The sequence below is a fragment of the Bidens hawaiensis genome, unplaced genomic scaffold (assembly GCF_021521415.1).
Source record: "Bidens hawaiensis isolate Kalapana, Puna unplaced genomic scaffold, B.hawaiensis_p1.1 tig00065566_1, whole genome shotgun sequence".
In the NCBI taxonomy this organism is placed as follows: Eukaryota; Viridiplantae; Streptophyta; class Magnoliopsida; order Asterales; family Asteraceae; genus Bidens; species Bidens hawaiensis.
Genome location: NW_027506583.1, coordinates 4,508 through 13,871, shown reverse-complemented (window position 1 = coordinate 13,871; position 9,364 = coordinate 4,508). Strand labels below are relative to the sequence as shown.

Sequence of the window (9,364 nt, the reverse complement as noted above, 5' to 3'; positions counted from 1 at the left end):
CTTCATCATATTTGAGAGCTCCGCTAGTGCCGTTACATCCTGTTAAGTTTTCTTGTTGGTTTCGTTAAGTTAAGTTAAGTTAGTTAAATTAGTATAAAATAAAAGAAAAAAATAATAATAATAAAATCAATTAAATATTTTAAGGTAGGACTTGCATTGAGGTTTATAATCTGAGCCGTTCTCACGTGTCTTCGAGTTCGATATCCGGACTTTCCTCATCTTTGCTATACCCGACCGGTACACTTGCCGTCTGTGTGAACTAGGATAGATTTTTTGGTTTTTAAAGCTTAGTTGCGATTCGTGTTTTATTTATATATATATTTTCGCACATCATCCGCATGTATCCTCTACGTCCAGATTTTCAATGTTTCCTTCTAGGTTGGCTTTTTGGCCAACCTCCTTCGGTGTAGTCTTGCCACTCATCTGAGTCAAGAACGGAGTGAGTTACTGTTCTAGCTATATGCACGGATGACGCCAATGAAGAAACACGAATCCACCCCTCAAGGTCTAACACTTTATTCCGAGGGTAATGGTTAGGTATTCTACACGATGGGTTATAAAACCTTCTTGGCACAGACAAGTGTAACCTGCAAAACAGAACACCGTGAGCTCGTTACGAGAAATGGGGGGATTCTCTCGTAACCACCCTCCGGCGTGAGAATTAGTACTTGATTGTACGAGGTAGTATAATTTGACAGTGATAGTAGGAGAAAGTGTGCCCTTTACTATTTGGAGGTTTACTGGTATTTATAGCCAGAGAAGAGAGAATGTGACCAACCACCTTGTCAGGTTTTCCACCAATAATATTCTCCACTCGTGCGGTCGTGGTGGTTGGTGGAAGATGGTGGGCATCATGGCCTTTTGACAAGGACGTGGTTATACTGTTTGTACCGTCCTTTATGTGTTGTCCAATCCCCATTGGTTTGGTGTTTATCCCTATGTGGGTTATTATCTTTTTGTCCCATGCTGGTGGGACCTTTGCATTACCATTCCCGAGGTGGAAAGTTATATTGGACAACACTCTTCTCGCCATGCATTACGCCCGACGTTAGTGATTTCCTGACGCCTAGTATTTCGCCCAACGTATGCAGTTAGTGTTATACTTTGCCAAATGGTCCTACTCTACCTCTACAGTTATTTAGTATTTTAGTTGCAAAACTTAATTGGTGATAACAATGTTGAATCAACCACATAGACACATCTTATCTTGATCCTATCATTTGATGTGACCACAACCTATATACCTCACCAATTATGTAAACCCCAATCTATATATCATTGACTTATCTTGATCAGTTGATCCTATCATTGACGTAGGCCACCGTTAATTAATTTTGAGCATAAATTATATATATTTCTACAATATATACTAACTTAACTGTGATGGAATTAACAATTAAATAGCTCGCCCGATTATCAAAACTGAACAATACTACCAGAATAAATAGGAACTTTCATGCCACAATTCAATATAAATTTAAGTGTCAAATATAAATATAACTCCTTTCGTGAAATGCCGTCTTGAACGTTACGTAAGTACTTTCTTATGCTTCTCTTTCTTGTTGGCCCGATGCTCTTTTAATTCCTTAGCCCAATTAATATAGCCCAACTGCTCAATCATTTAATTTCATTACAGGCTTTACAGCCAATCTACCTATACTAATAAAAGAAAATAATTCTGACACATGACATTCTGAGATTAATTTTCATTATCAATTTCCCTTTGATCAATATCTATTGATTGAATTATTATTAATACACTAAATTATATTCTAAACATATTTAATATAAAAAAATATTAGTATAATAATTACGTGTCATATATATATTTTCTTTAAGATTGAAATGTATATATATAAAGGAGTTTATGTTTAAAGAATGTATTAACATTCAATTTTTTGAGACATCTTCATATTAAAGAAAACTATAATAATTTTTTTTATTTTCTTTTACAAATATTTAGTTTTAAAAATCATAAACAAATTTTCCATTTTTTATATTTCTTACAAGACTATTGTGATAGTTGAACAAAGTGTGTTTATAAAGACAACATGAATGCTGATTAAAAAGGAAAATCTGTGTCTTTTTTGTCTATGGCCATAGTTGAACAATGTGTGTTTATAAAGAAAACATGAATGCTGATTAAAAAGGAAAATCTGTTGTCTTTTTTCTACTATAGGGATGGTGAGAAGAGATATATTTTACATTTCAGGGGGCTATAATTGGAGATACCATTGTTTCTGGTACAGAAGTTCCTATAAAAATGGGAAATGCTCTACCTTTGAGTGCGGTTTGAACTATTGATTTACGTAATTGGAAGTAACCAATTAGGTTTACGACGAAACCTAGAAATCGATCACTGATCCAATTTGAGTACCTCTACAGGATAGACCTCAACAGAAAACTAAAGAGAAACGGCAACAAGTGATTGAGTTCAGTAGTTCCTCATATAAAATTATTGACTCTAGAGATATAGTAATATGGAGAAGAATGACCGGGTATGGAACGTATAACATTTTTGTGAAAGATTTTAGCTACATCTTTCACATCAAAACGCCTCATTGTTTTAAATGTTGCTTTCAGTGACATTTTTTCGTTATTGTATACTGATAGTAGAACAACTCATTCTTGATTTAAAATTCAAATTATTTGATGATAACAAACGACTATATTTGTAATACATTTTTTTACATAATATAAAAAGACTTAATTATTTATTTATTTGTATTAACTTATTCATTGTGATTTATATATTAATTTATCCCGTGTAATACACGGGTTTCTAAAGCTAGTAAAATAATATTTTAACGTATAATAGGTACGCGAATCCATTTTTTCACGAAATCGATCCATGAAATCACATTCAAACATCTCGGAATCGTCAATACATATCCAATTAATCAATGGTTCACCGGAAAAACAGTTTTGAATGGTTAATCGATCAATTTTTCACCTTTTTTCACGATAACCGTTTTTGAGTGTTGTAGGTTTTTGGCTGAGCGTTTTAGGGTTTGGTTAAGCGTTTTAGGTTTTTGGCTGAGCATTTTAGGGTTTGGTTGAGCGTTTAGTACTTTTGCCTTTGTTTTTTTGCCTTTGAGCGTCTCGCGTACCTATCGTACTTTAAGGAATTAGCGTACAATACCTCTACCCATAAAATATAAACCATGTGAATTAATTTGCAGCCCACTAATATTTCCATTCACCAATTTTGTTGCTTTGTAATATACAAATATTTTACATCAAAAGTAAACTTATGGCATGACTTTTTCTATCTTTTCAAGGGTGTCTTTAAGAATTTAAATAACTTGGTTGAAAAAACACATACAAATAGATAAACAACTTTTCTGGTAAGTGGTCTCCCTCATAACTTTATGAAAGAATATTTAATGTAAAAATAGCGTGTGGAAAATCTGTCACTAGGAAGTCTTCTCTGGAGTCTGGAGTAAAAAAAACTCCAAATTGACCAACAATATTAATAACATTATGTCTATAGTAGACAGGCAGGATGTTGAGGCCGGCCTGCATTTGGTTGTTCCAATTTAATACTACTTTTATCAAACACATATTCTTGATAGTTAAACTAAGCTAATTAGCTCTCTTCACTTTCCTATTGCATAGATACAATGATGCATGTTCTTGCTTATTTGCTGCTATGTCCATTAGCTATGAGTGGTGGCGTTCTTACTTTGCGCCTCAAAGAAGATGCCAACATGAGTTCTTGCATTCAGAAGGAGAGGCAAGCTCTACTTGACATTAAAGCCAACCTAACTGACCCTGTAAGGCCCCGAACCCGGTAGCCCTACTCTAGCGTTGGATTTACTCATAAACACAGTTCTTACAAATCAGAGTTAATTAAAACTTTCGCGGAATACAAAAACTTTCATAAAACATTACAGCAATCCAAAAATTGCCTTAGTTAAACATTCTTATCTTTCAAAATAAACGTCAATTAACATTAAAACATCTTGAGTCTTCAGATGCCAGTCTGCTATTCGCCCACCATGTGCCCGCTCAAGCTAGCTGTCTCATTCTACTCACCTTCGTGCATACTAAAAGTCAGCTACGCTGAGTGAGTTCTAGTTAATCGGACGCCATACAATACATACACATACATACATATCCGAAGATACATATCCATACTTAATTCGTTACCCTACTACCATACATACATACATACATACATACATATCTACAATCACCAACCTCAGTCTACCGAGAGTACGTTCATAGTCCGCCGTCTATACCTGTACTCAAGATTGTGAACACGTAAAAGGTCCGCAGTCCTTACCTATGTTCACCAGTTATGGTACGTGCAAGGTCCGCAGTCCTTCCCTGTACCATCCTATATTGACAACACGTACAAGGTCCTCAGTCCTTCCCTATGTTGCCACCTAACCCATAGCACGTGCGAAGTTCGCAGTCTTCCCCTATGCTACCAGAACACAAGTATAGCACGTATAAGGTCCACAGTCCTTTCCTTTGCTGCCGCCTATCTATAATACGTATAAGGTCCGCAGTCCTTATCTACGTTGGCGTCTATCACCTATAACCATAGCACGTACGAAGTCCGCAATCTTCCCCCATGCTACCACAACACAAATATAGCACATATAAGGTCCACATTCTTTTCCTGTGCTGACGCCTATCTACATTACGTATAAGGTCCGCAGTCCTTATCTACGTTGGCGTCTATCTCCTATAACACGTATAAGGCCCACCGTCCCTATCTACGTTTACATCTATCATCTACATCACGTATAAGGCCCGCAGTCCTTAACTACGCCATCCCCTGCCAAGTCTAGGTCCAACAAAAGTTAGAGGGATTCGCCATCCTAACTTAATACGTCGGACGTAGAACTCAAATGCCATTTCTGTACCTGTACACACATACTTCACATATACTATAATTACATTGTAGTATAAGAACACTCTAGGCGTTCTTCACATAATTTTTCACTTAACAGTCATACCCCTTGTCGATACGTGCAATATCCGGAGATCGTTCACGCCCCGACAAGTGTCATTTGTAACGTTCATACATCTTCCATATATAATATTCATACCTTTATTTATAACCTGACAGTACGCGCAATATCCGAAGATCGTTCGCGTACCGAAAAGCAACATTCATATCTAAAACATATATCACATATGGCATACACTTATCACTTAGGATGAGTGTATTAACAACACATCGAGTATGCACACAGTCCCGAAAACATAACAAGGAATGGGGCTAGAAACTCACCTGAATGCGGTTCCTTTCTCTGTTTATCGTGGTTCCTCTCTTTAACTGTGCTCTGCTAACTGTATATAGGTTACACTTATCAATACTCGTCCTGTCGTATCAGATTATTTCAACTTAGTGTTAAGTTAAACTCAGGTGAAGTTAACCTCAGGTGAAGTTAAGCTTAGGTGAAGTTAACCTCAGGTGAAGTTAACCTCAGGCGAAGTTAACCTTAGGTGAAGTTATCAACAGGTGAAGTTAACCTTAGCGAAGTTAACCTTAGGTGAAGTTATCAACAGGTGAAGTTAACCTTAGGTGAAGTTAACCTTAGGCGAAGTTAACCTCAGGCGAAGTTAACCTTAGGTGAACTTAGTCAGCTGGCGAACTTGACAACCAGCGAAGTTATCATCAGGCGAACTTAGCTGCAGCGAAGTTGTCCAGCTGCAGCTAATGTTCGTTCTTAATCCCCATAATCATCTCCGTTTATTAACCAAATAACTTGATTTAGGTATCAACGGAATCGTCTAAGCAGCGCCTACAAACCCTAACCATTCAATCGTTCAAAACATCGGGTTTACAGGGTGCGATTTATGTATATATATACGGGTTTTTCATAGTAACGATTAACATATCAATCTGTAATCAATTTCAGTAAGTTTAGCCTCGTTGGATTCATTTTTTTTACCAGACTAAAACAGATCTATGATTTCTAGACTAAATCCGAACATAAACGAAAAGTTCTCGATATAAACGTACCGTAAACGAGTCTAACTACGAACACGAGCTGGTCTTTGATGTTGATTTGGTCCGTCACGACGATCTAGCACCAACAAGCTCGGGTTCTCGTCTCCGGATCTTGGTTCGGGTCGTGTGTGTGTTTTGGGTGTGTGTAGGGATTATGGAAAGATGGAATGAGAAGTTAGGGTTTTAGGATGGTTTAAGGGGTATTTATGTCCCTTAAAGCCCATGGACCTAAGGTCCATCCCACCATCTTAATCCATGTAATTACCCAAGTCCATGATTCTTTCTATATTTAATATTAATTAAATATTAACACTTGTTTTTAAATCATAGGCCTCTTTTATTTATCGTTACAAAATTCGGGATGTTACAGACCCAAATGGATATCTAGATGATTGGGGGAGCGAAGGTGAAAAACGGATTGTTGCAAATGGTCGGGTGTCACTTGTGACAGCCTCACCGGTCATGTAATCAAACTTTTAATTTCCTTGGAAGGTACGGGTAAAATTAGTCCGTCATTACAAGTGTTAAATCAACTACAATATCTTGATATGAGTTTTACCGATTTTCAATTCAATCCTTTACGCAATTTTTTGGGTTCCTTGTCCAACTTACAAGAATTGAGTATTTCCGGTGCTAATCTGAGTGGACCTATTCCTCATCAGTTTGCCAATCTCTCCAACTTGCTTGAACTTGATCTTAGTGACAATTTTTTAGGGGGGGGGGGCATTCTTTTTACCTTTGGAGATTTGACTTCTCTTATCCGCTTAGACCTCTCAAAAAATAAGCTCGGAGTTGCCATTCCAAAATCCTTTGGGAACTCCTCATCTTTAGCTCACATGGATTTGTCACAAAACCTTCTTAATGGGTCATTGCCCAACTTTGTTGGTTGTTCTTCATTGATTACCTTGCACCTTGCTAACAATACTTTGAGTGGAAGTGTGTCGGACTTCGCAAGATGTACATCCTTGTCGATATTAGATCTTTCTAGTAATTTTTTAAGCGGAGACATGTCCAACAGTGTGGGTCAACTTTCAAATCTAGACTTTCTTTATGTTAATCACAATTCTTTGAATGGAAGCATTCCTAACTTCATAGGGTGTCACTCTCTTTCATATTTAGACATGTCGGGTAATCAGTTTTTTGGTAATGTGCCAAACAGTTTGGGTCAGGTTTCAAAGCTTACACATCTTGATTTTTCATACAACTCCCTTGAAGGTGTTATATCGGATGCTCATTTTCTCAATCTCATCAAACTAGATTATTTGGACTTGTTTTTCAATCCTTTAGCTTTAAGCTTACATGGGAGAATCCCTTTCCAATTAACAACAATAAAATTTCAATCCTGCACGTTGGGACCTGAATTCCCGTTGTGGATTAAAACTCAAGAGAATTTCGAATACATTGATATTTCTAATGCTGGAATATCAGATACCGTCCCTGACTGGTTTTGGGACCTACCTGTTAATTTGAAGTTTCTGAACATCTCTTCAAATGAAATAAATGGTATGATACCAAATATCACGTCTTCTTTTAATGACTATCCGGGAATGGACTTGAGTAACAATCATTTTGAAGGAAGGGTACCATCATGGTCTTCTAGTCTGGCTGCAATAAACCTCTCTGGAAACAAGTTCCCAGGAACACTTTCTTTCTTGTGTAATTTTGATACCGGTTTAACTTATCTTGACCTCTCCAACAACTTGTTTTCAGGGCGCATGCCTGATTGTTTGATGAAATTCCAAGAAAATCTAGTCATTCTTTGTTTATCGAATAACAATTTGTCCGGGGAAATTCCCTCTTCTTTGGGAATCTTGTCTAACCTGGAGGCATTGGATTTGCAAAAAAAAAATGCATTTGTGGGTGAAGTGCCAATGTCGTTGAGAAATTGCACAAGACTAAGGTTTGTGGATCTTGGGGAAAACAAGTTATCTGGTGTCATACCAAAATGGATAGGTGAAGAATTTTCAGAGTTATATGTTCTTGATTTAGGATCCAATAGATTATATGGGAGGTTACCGTCCCAGTTATGTTGGCTGCATAACCTTCATGTCTTTGACCGGTCTAATAATGGATTGTCAGGCAGTATTCCTAGACGCTTTGATAACTTCACGGCTATGGATAGAAGAAGTTTTGTGGATGATATGATCACTAGCCATACTTATTCATCTACTGTATCAGCTCCATGTCGAATGTATTCTGGAGCTTCATGTTCTCCGCCTAGTAACGAGGCACAATTTTTAGACAGTGCATGGGTTACATGGAAAGAAACAAAACGTTCATTTGGAAAAACTGGTTTGCAGCTACTCAAGAGCAGCGATCTTTCAAGAAACAACTTATCTGGAAAACTTCCATATGAGATCACTAGTCTTTTTGAATTGGTTTCGTTCAATCTTTCCGTCAACAAGCTGCATGGGGAAGTCCCGAAAGACATTGGTCGGTTGAAGTCTCTTGAATCTCTTGACTTGTCAAGTAATGAGTTCTCTGGACATATTCCCTTGAGTTTGGCACAAATACATTCTCTAAGTTACCTTGATCTCTCATATAATAACTTGTCAGGAAGAATACCAACGGGGACTCAACTTCAAAGCTTCGATAATACCTCCTACATTGGTAACCCTCAACTTTGTGGACTTCCACTTACATAAATGTGTGGGGTTCCACCTGTTTTTTTAAAGAAGGACGTTGAAGAAGACGACTCTTGGAAATCATATTACACAGGTATTGGTGCTGGATTTGCGGTTGGATTTTTGGGAATTTGTGGGGCTTTGGTTTTAAATGATCGCTGTAGATATTTCTTCTTCGCATTATTGAGTTACATGACGGATTGGATACATGTCATCGTGGTTGTGCATTTTGGCAAACTTAAAAGATACTTTAGAAGGTGAGCAATATGCAACTATGTATAAAATGTATGAACTGCAAGTTGTTTAGAGTGTGGAAATAAAATTGTGATGGCAAATTGTGAGTTAATTAATTATTTCATATATTAACCTCTAGTAGGCTGTAACCCTTTCAAAGCCATAGACGTGAGTGACACGAAGCGAAAATTACACACCAAATGAACATGTAATGCTGAATGAGGATTGTACCTTGCCAATGTGTAACCCATTCCCCTACTAACCCTTCCAGCATCCATATCTTCACCAAACTCTCACACACACAAAGGCATTATACCTTGTAGCCCCCCCCCCCCCCCACCCTTTGATAACTGAGATAGTATTGATCGATTTGTACACTTGTATTCCACCTAGAGTTGAATTATCACGACAAATGATCCACCCAAAATGAATATCGATTCTATTAGTACCCTCGACACCTATGTACACTTGCTATAGACCTTATAAAAATCGGATAATGAACACCCTATGTTAAAAAAAGATTCCCAACCAGTAC

The 9,364-nt window shown here is 37.3% G+C and overlaps 1 pseudogene; it reads left to right on the top strand.

Annotated features, from left to right (window-relative positions):
- Positions 1–3,504: 3,504 nt before the first annotated feature.
- On the top strand, positions 3,505–8,930 carry LOC143618222 (receptor-like protein EIX2; annotated as a pseudogene).
- The last annotated feature ends 434 nt before the right edge of the window (positions 8,931–9,364 follow it).